Here is a 14,208-nt window from a genome sequence, read left to right on the forward strand (position 1 = left end):
GCTGCTTGAATAATGTGCTAAGTTAAGCAGGGAGCCCTGCGATGCAGTAATTACTCCAAGGAGGCTGCAGGGAAAGGAAAGTACATTCCAGACACCTAATCATTTACAATTGAGTTTAATGAGGTAATAATTTACAGCTTTGGGGGTGGAAGTATGGAAAGGTCCCTGCCAGGAATCGGGCAGACTCTTTAAAAATCCTGGAGTTTAATGAAGGCGTTGGAGGGTGGACTCATGCAGCCGAACTTGTGTAATTTCATCTGCTCACTGCTTGGACGGGAAGTAAATGACAGGGCACTTGGGACCTACATCTGGAAACAACATGTTTCAAAGGATTTTATAAATCCAGCAGTAAAAGAAGAAGAAGAAGAAAGAAGAGAAAAACCAGAGGTGAAAGGGCAAAATGATGGGGGAGGGGGGATGGGGAAGCACAACAGAGAAGGGCCATTGCAGGTTCTTTTTAGTGAGAAGAAAGAACATTTTATAATGTCAAGGTCCGTCATCGATAGTAATTGACAAAACACGCTTGTTGGGCCCAATATGAGAACAGGGACTGAAGTTTCCTTTCTGGATAGGATTTGGGTGAAGGCAACAAAGCTGAACTTACCTGGATGTCCCTTTTCCATCTTCTATTAACATTGCCTGCTTCATTGTCATCGTTTCTAGGTTCATAATATACTGAGTTAATTGTAATTTTCTTCACTGGTACTTTTTAAAATACAGCCAGCACAGGAAGGGAGTTGGTCTTAAAGAGATGGAAACGGCTCAAGGCACAATTATGGAGCGTGGTGGCCCAAAGTAGCTGCTAGACTGGCCTTCCGTCACGTCGTACCAGTGACTGACATGCACATCCACCAGGATTTGTTTTCTTCTCACTTGGGTTGAATGTCCTTCCCATTTCATTTTGTTACCCATTTCAACTCTCCCAAGAGTAAACTTTCTGCTCCCCAATTCTCAAAAACATCCTCTGTTTGTAACCAAGTCTTCTCATGTCTTCCCTCTCTAGTTGTTTCTGAAAGTTGGGGAGAAAGTTGAAGGAACAATGAGGGTAGATGAAATGGAAGAGAGAGGAGCCATTGCATTTCTTGGCTTTCAAGAACATGGTTCCAAGTTAAAACTCATCCCATCATCAGGCTATTACTAAATATTTAAGAAGGAAAAAATACGTGACTTGTGTGTGAGGCAGGAAGTGATGCTGCGAAGGGAAATCAGACTCACAGCAAACTATGCTACTTATGATAACACAGTCACAATCATGATCACTGATCACAGAGCTGGAGCATTTACTCTGTGCTAAGTGGTTTACATGTATTATTTCAGTCACCTTAAAAGTGTGAAACAGCCCGGCTGGTTGGGTCAGCAGTTGAGCGTTGGCCCAGGAACCAAGAGGTTGCCGGTTTGATTCCCAGGTCAGGGCGCATGCCCCAGAGTGACTTGATCCCCAGTGGAGGCCATGCAGGAGCCAGCCAATTGATGACTTCCTCTCTCATCAATGTTTCTATCTCTCTATCCCTCTCCCTTCCTCTAAAAATCAATAAAAATATATTTAAAAAAGGTATGAAACAGGTCATACTTTTATCTCATTTTGCAGATGAGAAAACTAAAAATCAATAAAAAAATATTTAAAAAAGGTATGAAATAGGTCATACTTTTATCTCATTTTGCAGATGAGAAAACTAAGGCTTATAGAAGTTAATAGTGCAAGGTCACTGGGATAATGGGTAGAAAGGAAAATTCAAACTCAAACCCTGTCTGATTTGAAAGCCTATAGTCTTTTTTTTAAATTCTATTTGTTTAAAGTATTACATATGTCTCCTTTTTCTTCCATTGACCTCGCCCCGGCCACTTCCACCCCCCAGCACATGCCCTCACCCCCTAGTGTCTGTGTCCATTGGTAATACTTATATGCATGCATGCAAGTCCTTTGATTGATCTCTTACCCCCAACCCCCACCCCTGCCTTCCCTCTGAGGTTTGACAGTCAGTTCGATGCGTCTCTGTCTCTGGATCTATTTTTGTTCATCAGTTTATGTTGTTCATTATATTCCATTGACGCCCCGGCCACTTCCACCCCCCAGCACATGCCCTCACCCCCTAGTGTCTGTGTCCATTGGTAATACTTATATGCATGCATACAAGTCCTTTGATTGATCTCCTCCCCTGCTCAGGTATGCTCCACCCCCTCCTCCACTGCCTTCCCTCTGAGGTTTGACAGTCAACGTCTTCCCCCTACTCTATCCCAACCCATTCATTGTTATATTCCATAAGTCCACTATGTGTCAGATGCTCTGCTAGGTACAGCATATTCAAAGACAGATAGAATAATAGTCACTACTGTTTAAATAGGATCTGAAGTGAAGACAGAGAAGGGGACATAAAATTAAAGAAAAACAATGTGGTTTAAAGTAAAATCCTATGAACTATGAAATCAGAGAGAGAAGTCCTAACTCTGATTGGCAAGGTCAGAAAATCTTCACTGTAAATATGAACTTGGGGTGTGATGAGTGAAGGTAAGGGGTGCATATATCCTTTCTGATTGGTGTTTCTGATTTCTTGGGATATGAAAGCCTACAATCTTAACTCCTATGTTATATTGCCTTAAATTTTATGTGTTTGATAGCAGATTGTAAGGACTTTAAATACTTGGCTAGAAAATAGAGTGATGGTCCTACATCTAGAAAACCATTCCATTCCTCCCAAGGCAAAAAAATTCTATCTTTAAAGAATCTCATCTGATATTTGGACTACTGAATATGGGAAAGAATGGAGTGTTTGTTTTTTTCTCATGAAATACTTTTTTACCATAAATTTTAGAAGCTGGCTCAAAGAGAAGGGGAAATTGGTTTCAAAGCCTTATTTTTCTATTTTCCATATATTAATTTTGAACACAATCTTTTGCTGATTCAAAATCATAAACAAGATTTTTAGTTTTTCAAGATCTAGAGTCAGCTTTTGAAAGTCTGGGCAAAGTCTACACTGGAATAATAATTATTCTTTGGAAAGTTATGTATGCCTACCCACAATAAGAAACATGTGACAAGGTATTTAGCTATGGTTTTAATCCACGTGAACTGGGAAGGACTTTCAAGTTAAATAAATCTTCACTGTGTGACAAAAACAGGCTTCAGTGCTCTATTGCTAATGCCAACAGTGAAATCTGAGACCAGAAGTGCTAATGAGGGTGGAAAAATTAGAAAATTTTAACATTAACCTCTTATTTCTCTCTCTTTCTGGTCTGCAGAGTTAACAGCCTGATTAGTGGAATTTTCTTTGGTACTGCTAAATGTATTTCCAGTTTTGAGAACGCTATATTTGCTAATCGCAGACAACCAAACCCTTACTTGGAAAAAGTATAGTTAGTTACCCACAAATAAGGCTATTTTCTCTCTTTAGAAGATCACCAAATGCCTAAAGTAAGAAATCTCCTGTTTCCTGGACCAGTTAATACCAACTTGTGTTGGATTGTTGATACCAGATGTTACTTCCACAATGCCAGAGTGGTGGTATATTTATTACCTCTCAAATAACTTTGGCATGAGTCAAACACAAATTAAAAATAAAAATCAAGTACACTAATGTCCCATTTATCCAGCGTGACTGGGGGTTGAAATCTTCTATTAAATAGAGTCCCACCCCCTACCCCTGAAATTTTATCACTTTAAATACAGGATTTAAACAGCTTGCAACAAGATTTTATAGTTATCTTTTCCAAAATATATGATTTATCTGTCACCTTCTTAAAAAGAAGGTAGCCTTATGGTCATAATCTCAGAGTGTGGATTTATACAATGATTGCCTTATGCTCCCTTGTATTCGACTGTTGCAGGAGAGTCACCGTGGAGGTGTAAGGAACTGTTGAGTTGTGAAGGGCTGTGCTAAGGCTGAATGAAAACCACAGTAAGTCAGTTAAGTTCTTGCAAAGGCTTCTGGAAATTCTGTGTGTAAATGTGTGGGGATGTGCACCCTCTAGCACCATCCTCGTAGTTGTTTGCTTTTAATCTTCTGTGGCTGGAATACCTAACCCTAAATTTGTGGCTCTGAGAGAACCTGCTAAGGTCCTTGTGTGTAAGCTTGGGCTTTGTGACATCTGCTTAGGTCGTGTGGTTGCTCCTGTTGTAGACACCCGAGGCTGCCTGATTACTCACCTCTAGGTAAGCAGGCAGTTTCTCTGATGTTATGCTTATTTTGCAAACTATTCAGTGATTTCACAACTCTCCGTCTTACTTCTGGTATAGACCCTACTTCATTGATGATACTGCCATCTATTCCAGCCCCCTCTATCAGAGACCCTGGTGGGAGCACGAAACTGTGTGGTACATGATTTTAAAGTCAAGTACCTCTGGGTTTGCCTCTCTGCTCCCCAACCTGATAATTGCATACTCGTAGGCACGGTAGTTTATTTATCTCACCCATCCATTTATTTAGCAGATATTTAACGACTACCTGATATGTGCCAGGCAATGTTCTGGGCCCTTGGGGTAGAGTTTTTGGAGACCATAGCTTAGTTGGGAGAGTTAGGCAACAGACAAGCAAGTAAATGTATGGAATGTCAAATGGTGGTGGTGCAAAGCATGTGGAGGACAGAGTATGAGCGATGCAGATGGGCTCGGGATGTTTATGAAACCTCTTTCAGTGGATGCTTGGGAGGAAAGCCTGATAGGATTGCATTCAAGAGGGAATGGGAAGAATGGGAAATGAGCCACCGTGTTTAGTCAAGGTTTTATAGACATTCTCAGTAGAGGAAGGCAGAGATGTGTTCTGGTAGCTGGGAGGGAATGTGAGGTCAAGTGAGGGTTTTATTTTAAGATCTAGCATTTTTGTATGCGGATGTGAATGACTTAGAGAGGGAAATTGAAGATGTAGGGGAGAGAGGAAACAATTGCTGAAGTAGTGTTCTTGAGTTGGCAAGAGGGCTGAGACCTTCCACACAAGTGAAGGGCTTGGCCTCAGCTCAGAGGCCAAGAGTTTACCCAGAGCTACAGGAGGGATGGTGGAGAATAAGGCACACACACCAATCTTTATTTTTCTATTACTTCTGTTTTGTCAGTGGAAAAGAAAGCAGGCTCATCATCTGAGAGAGAAGATGGGGAGGAAGTGTTGGAGGTTTGAGGAGAGAGAAAAAGATGCAAACTAGTCATTTTAGAGAATAGGCGAATGAATGAGCTATAGAAATATAGTTGAATTGCCTGGAGGCTGTAAGGGACCATTTAAGAATAGTGAGCGTCATTATAGATCAGTTATTTTCTTTGTATGCAACATACTCCCCCTCACATCCCCTTCACAATTTCTTTCGCTTGTTTCTTCCTCCCTAGGAAAGTAAATTAGTGGTTTTCTCTTTTGAATTTCCAGAACAGCTTACACACACCTTTATTATTGCACTCTTCAATAGCCCACACTTATGTCTTTACATTTCTGCCTCCATCCTCACCCCTACTCTGTATGAATCTGTTCCCAGCCCCTAGTTACAATACCTTCATACCATAGATTTTTAGGTCAATGTTTTCTGAATGGAGGAAGGAAGGAAAAAATAAAAATTCTTCTTATTTCCATATTTACACTCCTTCTAGATGTCCTATTCAGCATTCAAAGGTTAAAAAGCAAATAACCTGTTACTTTCTGTATTTAGAGATGGAATAACAGTGATTTTTCTTGGAGATTCCATTTAATTTCTGAATATTTGTTATTTTTCTTCTGGTATATCTTAACAATGAAGAATATTTCTTGGCATCCTCTTAACAAGACAAAGTCAAAAAAAGATTTATTTTCTAACAACTGTTTTCCTTCCAGATAATAGCAAATTACACAAAATATTTCTAGGTTAACCAAGGCAACTGAGAAATTTTGACTTTGACCACGGCTGAGGCAATTTGCTGCGGAGATGGCTGGAGGCACACAGAGGTTCCTGAAGCCAGTGGGGGGCTGTAATTGATTTCAGATGTGCTCTGAATAACACTGAAGATGAACATCCCAGAGGTAGATTATTGGAGAGCTCTTTAGCTGTTTCTAATAAAATTTTTCTTAAAAATTCCAAGGTATTTTTTTTTCAACAGATGCATATAATAATTCTAGCATGAAGTAGTGGTTCTGAATGAAAAGTACACGTTTGTTAATAATTTTTCATTTCCCCCTAATTATGAAAGCACTTCATGGTCTTGGTAGAAAAATTGAAAATTATGGATCACTATAAAGAACAAAAGAAAAAGAATCAGTGGATATTTACATCTATATATTTGTCTAGTTGAGATCATACAGAAGGTAGTTGTGTATATTAATTTTTAATGTGAGAATATATCCTGAGCTTTTCTCTCATCATTACAATTTTGTCAAGGAATGGATTCAATAGTCTTATAATATTGTATAGCAGTGTTGTTGTTTTTTCAGTTTTCCATGTAGTCTCAGGGATGCTTAGCAGTGTCTTGGGGGCCACCCCAGGGCTTGGGGGAAGCAGGAATTGGGAGAGAGGCCATTGAGTGGATCAGGCTCTAGGCTCCCCTTGCACTTTTCAAATAGCAGCTCCACATTTAACTAATTTATGTTTGGATTTTTGCATAAAATCCTCCTTGAAGAAGGCTTACCAAACATTAACGTCAACTACTGGCAAGTCATATATTATTTAACCATTGTGTATTTGTTGCATATCCAGTTTTTCTATAGTTCAAGTAATATTATGGATAACTTTGTATTTACTATACATATATAATTCTATAATAAGATGTAATGTCTATAATAATAAAAGTGTAATATGCTAATTAGACTGGATGTCCTTCCAGACGACCTTCCCGATGTCCTTTTGGATGATCTTCTGGATGAAGCTGGGGCTGTGAGGGAAGTCTGGGTCCCAGGTGCCTGCTGGCGGCCAGAGGGAAGCCTGGGTCCTGGGTGTCAGAGGGAAGCCGGTGCCGGCAGCTGGGGGAAGGAAGGCCTACTCTTGCACGAATTTTGTGCATTGGACGTCTAGTATTAAATATAATTATATAAAATATATTAACCTATTTTGCATTTATAAAATATATGAATATATGATTTTTCATCTGGGTTATATGACTAGATGCAGACCCAGATACTGGGTCAAGTATAGACAGAGTTATGTTGTGCTATGTAAATATGGCATGGAGAATGGTTGTACAACTTCAACTCCTAACGGCAGTGTAGGAAAGGACCTATTTCATAGCACACAAATTACCTTTTTTTGGTATTATTTTCCATTTGTTGGTTGAAAAGTAACACATTACTGTTATTGTATTGACACTAAACTTTTACTCAATGAATATTTTTTGCTAATATTTCTATTGGAGCATTAGTGTTTTTTCAGTGGATTTTAAGATTTATAAGTATGCTCTGTACATTAAGGGTATTAATCTTTATCTTATTTGTGGCTATTTTTCCAGTTTGTCACTTAAGTGTTATGACATTTAAAAATATAATTTAACATGTTTTATGGAGACTATCAATTATTTGTTTTATGACTCTTTCCATAGCTTTTATACTTGGAAAAATCTCTTTCTATTTACTTAGACATTCACCTATAGTTTCTGCTAGTCCAATAGTTTTATTTTAAAAAATTAACATTAATTCAAAATAGTTTTCTTTGGGGTTAAGACATGTTTTGTTTTGAATGTATACCTACTTTTTATGTTATTTTCAGTAACCCATGCCAGCCTTATTGAATTATTAATGTTTGAAAATGCAATTGTATTTATATATCCATCTTTTATACAACCACTTAGCTAAGCTATAGTATTTGCTCTGATAGTTTATTTAAAGAGTTTCTTGGAGTTTCTAAATGGGAAAAATATCATCAGGAAATAATTATTGTTTTGTTTCTTCCTCTCCAACCTGTATACCACTTATCTCTTTCCTTACCCCTCTGGCCAGGGCATCTGGTACAATGTTGAATAGAAGTAGTGATTGTGGGTGTCCTTATCACGTTCCAGTCTTCGAAAGGAATGCATCAGCTTCTCACAATTTGGGGTGATTGTTGTAGACTTCCTGTAGATTCTGTTTATCACATTAAAGAAGTTCACTTTGATTTGCTAAGAGTTCTTTAAAATCATGAATTATTTTTCAATAAAAATTTTTCCTCACCGGTTGAAATGCTTTTTAAAAAAATGTTTTTCCTCATTTATTTTGTTAACGTTGATTGAATTACACTAATTGGGATTTCATCTGAAACTGGGCACTGTATTTATTTTATACATTGCTGGATTCAATTGGATAGTATTTTATTCAGGTACTTTTCAATTTATATTTTTAAATAAGACCGGCTTATTTTCCTTTCTTTTAGTACTTCAGTATGCTTTTGGAATCAAGGTTATATAAGCATTATAAAATGAGTTGGGAAACATTTCTTATTTTCCTGTTCCCTGGAAGAGAATATTTGGTAGAATTAGTCTGCAAAACCAACTGGACGTGTGTGTGTGTGTGTGTGTGTGTGTGTGTGTGTGTGTGTGTGTTACAATAATAAACTTCATTGTGGTAGGTTGTTTGCAGAGGTGGATATAAGCAATGGCATGAGATGACTCCACTCCTGTGTAGACATGAAAATCCTCCAATCAAGAGTTTGAGTCTATTTACCTTTTTAAAAATCTGGGCTGGTATACCTTTTTATGACCAACACAATGCAGCTATAGTTGTGCTTGTTAGTTGTGGGTCTAAAAGGCTGGGAAGCTTCAATTTTGGTTCTCTTGAGATCAGTCACCATGTAAAGAAACTCATGCTAGATTACTGACAGATGAAAGGGGAGAGAGAGAGAGAAAGAGAGAGAGAGAGAGAGAGAGAGAGAGAGAGAGAGAGAGAGAGAGATCCAGCTAATCCAAGTCAAATCCTGCCACCCCAAATGAAACACTAGACACATGATCAAGGCCACCTTGGATCCTTCAGCCCCCGATGAGCTGCCATAGCCAACACAGTGTGACCTAGAAATAAGCCGTCTATTCTGTCCCTGAAATTCTACCAACATTTCAGAATCATGAAAAGCAATAAATGATATTTGTACTAAATTCTCATGTTATACTTGGGCGTAGTTATCTCTCTTACTTAGTGTGATTGGTATCATCTGGTTTCTTTTTTGCCCATCTCTCACATTATTTTTAATATTGTTTCATTACATATTTCAATCTGGTAATGCAATTCCCCTCTCTTATTCTTGTTTTTCAAAATATTGTAGCTATTCTCATCTGTTTTTTTTTTTAATTTCAGTTAAACTGCAGACTATTTCTGTCAATTTTTTTAAACCCTTTGGAATTTTCATTAGCGTTGCATTACATTTATGAATTATTTGGGGAAGAATCGTTTCATGATTACCTTTACAACCTAAATCATGATTTGTCTTTTCATCGTATCTTCAAATATTTATACATTTCTTAGTGATTTTTATAGTCTTTACGTATTTTATTTAATCCTCCATTCACTCGTTCATTTATCACTAATTCAAAGGGCACATTTCTTATTTTGCAGCCGACTGCTAGCAAGTGTACAGGACTTTACAGAATGTGTTTTGTATATTAATTCTGTCACCTGATATTATTTTTTCTCGACTTCACACTCTTTTTCTATTTATTTTTACTTCATTGTGGTTCTGATGTATTAGGGCCACCTGGAGTCATACTGTCTGTGTACATTATGGCCAAACTTTTATAACCCTGGCTTGCTTGGTCATTGGACGCAGACAGTCCCGAGAAAGGTAGGACGGTGGGCAAAGCAGTTCTAGGCAGATGAGTGTGACCCCGAAGTTGCTGTCAGCTGGAGGTTCATTGCTGGCCACGTTCCTCTTAGCTGAGCAGCAAGTTCAATCTTGAAGGAGAACCTGGGGTGGTGTATTGCTGTGTTCGCCACAGCCTGGCTCTGAGAAACTTGGGAAAGTCACGTCCTTGGCCCGGCCAAATGGGGGTGTACGAGGTGGGTCTCTGTCATATCTGCTGCTTCTCGCCGGTTCGGGGAATTCTCTGTTTCTCTCAGCCACAGCTTTCCCTCTTTTCCCTGATGGGTGTTTATTTAACTTGCTTTAAAGTCACTGGAGAAGCTTGACGTACAGCTTTGAAGTATAGAGTGACGGCAGGCCCCTCAGCGTGTAGCTGTTCGCACATAAGCCACAGCAAGGCCCAGCCCCGACAGAGCCAGAGGCCGCATTTTGGGCCCTGGAAGGAGGTCCCAATGTAATTGTGTTCATACTTTTCCATTTAATTGAAACCTCTTGGTTTGCCACTACCCTTGTTTTCTCTCTCTGCGTTGGTTTCATGGCTTGCAGATTTACATGCAGTTCAAACTCCCAGGCTTTCTGTAAGGAAATAGACCCAACACTTCATCAAGTGCCTAGTTGGCTGCCGTTTCCACTTCTCTCCATCTAGAGCAGTGGTTCTCAACCTTCCTAATGCCGCGACCCTTTAATACAGTTCCTCATGTTGTGGTGACCCCCAACCATAAAATTATTTTCGTTGCTACTTCATAACTGTCATTTTGCTACTGTTATGAATCGTAATGTAAATATCTGATATGCAGGATGTATTTTCATTGTTACAAATTGAACATAATTAAAGCATAGTGATTAATCACAAAAACAATATGTAATTATATATGTGTTTTCCGATGGTCTTAGGCGACCCCTGTGAAAGGGGTCGCGACCCACAGGTTGAGAACCGCTGATCTAGAAGCTGATGTCTCTGATATTTTCAATGGGCCCTTTTATCCTTGGAGCAACCTAATCAAGTCCAGCTGATACATCATTTGAAAAAAGTCCATAAGCAAAACAAAATTATTTTTCTCTTTTTACATTACCTGTTTCTCCAATCATCTCAATTAAATTCTCCTTAGGACTATATTCTAATGAGAGGAAGACAACTTTAGAAATGGAGGGCAGAGTAGCAGAATCCCAAGTAGGTTTTTATGGAAAGAAATTATGTAATTAAACAGAGTGATATACATTGAGTTTCCAAAGAAATATCTAGTTAAATCCAAACATCTATTTACACTAGATACTCTGAGCAACTAATTTAAAACAGTAATCTGTGATCAAGAGGTTTTAAACACCCCTAGGCAATGGCAACTGCTTATTTTATCAGTGCCTGCTTAGATGTGGTGCTACCAGCTTCACCCTAAAAACTCAGTGTATGACATGTCCTTTCCCATTATTCCATTAGGGCAGCGATTTTCAACCAATATTCCAGAAGGATTTTTAAAATCTGAAATACCTGACTATTTACCAATCAGGGGCACTGACCTCTTTTCCCTTAAATCAGTGGCCGGCAAACTCATTAGTCAACAGAGCCAAATATCAACAGTACTTCTTCAAAACAGACTCGCCCAGGCCGAAAACCGACTTCTGCGCATGGGCCATGAAGTTTCAATCGCACTGTACGTGCGTGCCCGCACGTGGTATTTTGTGGAAGAGCCACACTCAAGGGGGCAAAGAGCCACATGTGGCTCGCGAGCCGCAGTTTGCCGACCACTGCCTTAGATTGTCAAATAAAATAATGAAAATAGCCAACACAATAGCCATTCAGTGTGAATGAATCAAAATTATGCCTACTTTTTTGTTCCATCAGCAAAAATATATATTTTTTGGTGTGCCGCAGAACTTTAGCAATTAGCTTATGTTGTCATGAGATGAAAACATTTAAAAACCATGGCATTAAGGGATTACTGGTATATAAGCCTAAATCAATAAGGACCCTAGAAGCTATGGATAACAGGAGACCATGTTCCAGAGGACAGAAGGAAATTCCACCAGCTGCAGTGACCTAGAAGTTGTGTTGAAGCTAAAAGATCCCGACCTACACATGCTCTGCAAATAACGCCATAGAACATGGCAGGTGGGAAGTAAGGCAGAACGAGATCTTGACTCACCTCCACTCTCTGGCCTTATCTTTGAGAGAGGGGAAGGGAGAAGGAGAGAGAGAAACATGGATGTGAGAGAGAATCATTGATCGGCTGCCTCTTGCATGCCCCACACCGGGGATTGAGCCCACAACTCGGGAATGTGCCCTGACCTGGAATCGAACCCAGGACCTTTCAGTCCGCAGGCCGATGCTCTATTCACTGAACCAAACCAGTTAGGGCTCGATGTTTTTGAAGGCCTATTTCTATAACAAATGTCTATGATTGAATATTAATAATTGTAATATATTGACTGGTACTCTATGTTTTAAGTATTAAATAAAAATATTGTTTTAAGGTAGAACTGAAGTCTTTTGTTTAGTTAATAAGCAGGAAAAGGGAGATGTAAAGGGACGGAGCTAGAAATCTAATCCAATATATATGACTCCACTACCCAGGCTTCCATTCTTCTAGCATAGTACTTTACCACATTAACATGTGCAAGTCCCTTTCAGAGGCATTGCGGTCTTTGCTTAGCTGTCAGCATCCTATAAATTTTAGCTGATTTTCTTTTAAAAACAATGCTTACTTTTGCCCAGCCTGCGTAGCTCAGTGGTTGAGCCTCGACCTATGAACCAGGAGGTCACAGTTCAATTCCTGGTCAGGGCACATGCCTGGGTTGCCGGCTGGATCCCCAGTAGGGGGCATGCAGGAGGCAGCTGATCAATGATTCTTTCTCATCATTGATGTTTCTATCTCTCTCTCCCTCTCCCTTCTTCTCTGGAATCAATAAAAATATATTTTTATAAAATGCTTATTTTTAAGAATGGAAACACAATCTTAAATTTAATCACTATCCTAGGAAAACTAATAAGTTTTGCTGGGTCAATAGTAAAAATACTTATTATACTGACAGTAATAGGGAATGTTTGCAAGCATTTCATTTCTTAAAAACTGTTTTCACATATCCAAAATTTGAAACATATTATGAAATTGAAGTTTATAAAACAGCATGTATTTCTGATCCTACTTTTGTTACAAAATATGTTTTCACAAATATATGCAAGTATATGGATAGTCAAATGATAAGTGTATATTCCCAAATGTACACTGGTGAGTTTATGGGTAAGTTGAAATATTTTGAAATAGCTCTTTATTAAAAAAAATACAGTATTTATGTATTATTTTTATAATCATTGCACTTAGTATTTTTTATATTTTTGAAGCAACCTAAAGAGAATTAAAGGCAAAGACAGACTTAGACATTTTAAAATGGTTAATATATTTAATATATAAAGAACCTATGTAATTTTATCAGAAACACATAGGAAACCTATAGTGGAATGGTAAAAAAATTATGACATTTGATCCTCACAATAACCTAAAGTAGACAGATCAGATTTTATTTTATTTTATTTTATTTTATTTTATTTTATTTTATTTTTATGGGGAAACTACAATTTGGAATTTTATTTTATTTTATTTTATTTTATTTTTATGGGGAAACTACAATTTGGAGAAGTTTGAGTGATTTTTCCCAAACTCAAGTAATTAATAACTTATAAAGCCAGAACTAAAATTAACTTTTTCTGAATATGAACAGGCAGCTTTAGACTCCCGTTTTTTAAGGACAATCAGAGCCAAATAAAGCAGCTGCAGTCCTTTGTAGTCAGAAAAATGAGGCGAAAATGCCCTGGAGAAAAATGAAGTCAGAACTTGGAAAATCAAGAAGAGATGGGAAACTTCCCCCACCCCCAGGTTGCCAGCTGCCGATGGGTGTGCACTTTTGCAATGGAACCAGAGGTGTGAGGACACCCTGAAAACCAGGGGTGTGGTGCCTTTGGAAAGAACCGTGCCAGCTGGCCCACGGCCTCCCACGCTGGAGGGCCGGCCTGTGCCGGGCGTGCTCCACAGCCACGACGTGCTAGCGTGGCTTCAGAGCCAGGCCTTCTCCTGACTCACATAAACACGGCCCTAATGTGCAGCTCCGGAGCCAAGTCTCCATTCCCCATCACACATTTCTGTTGAAATTGTTACTTCAAATCCAGTTGCTTAAAATGGCTTACTGTGCATTACGGACTTTCATGACTCTCCTGTGTTCAGGTAGCAGCTCCCCTAAGGAGGAATCCGCTCCCAAGAAGCCCTCCTGCTCTGGAGGGAGTGGCGCTCGGCTAGATCAGGTAGGAGTTCCTGGGGCTTCCTCGGGTTCTCATGGACCGTGCTGTGTTGGACAAGCAGCTGGGCTTCGCTCCCACCCTCACCAATCACAAAATAGATCCAAATACTCCAGGAGATCCAGGTGGAGATCCGCTGGTGAGGGTCCAGGGGGCGAACCAGGGAAGTCCTCAGCCAGCATGAGTAGTGTAGAAGGAGATTATGCTTTTTCATAAAGTTTGGATTT

The 14,208-nt window shown here is 39.1% G+C and overlaps 1 protein-coding gene across 4 annotated transcripts in view; it reads left to right on the forward strand.

Moving 5' to 3' along the window:
- Positions 1-205: 205 nt before the first annotated feature.
- LPAR1 (lysophosphatidic acid receptor 1) overlaps positions 206-14,208 on the forward strand; it is a 200,264-nt gene continuing 186,261 nt past the window's right edge. For all 4 annotated transcript variants that reach the window (XM_005859761.2, XM_005859759.2, XM_005859760.2 and 1 more), the window contains exons 1-2: positions 206-387; positions 3,823-3,893. The gene's annotated coding sequence lies outside the window, so the exon portion shown is untranslated. The remainder of the gene's footprint in view (positions 388-3,822; positions 3,894-14,208) is intronic.

Source organism: Myotis brandtii, unplaced genomic scaffold, assembly GCF_000412655.1.
Source record: "Myotis brandtii unplaced genomic scaffold, ASM41265v1 scaffold13, whole genome shotgun sequence".
Taxonomy (NCBI): domain Eukaryota; kingdom Metazoa; phylum Chordata; class Mammalia; order Chiroptera; family Vespertilionidae; genus Myotis; species Myotis brandtii.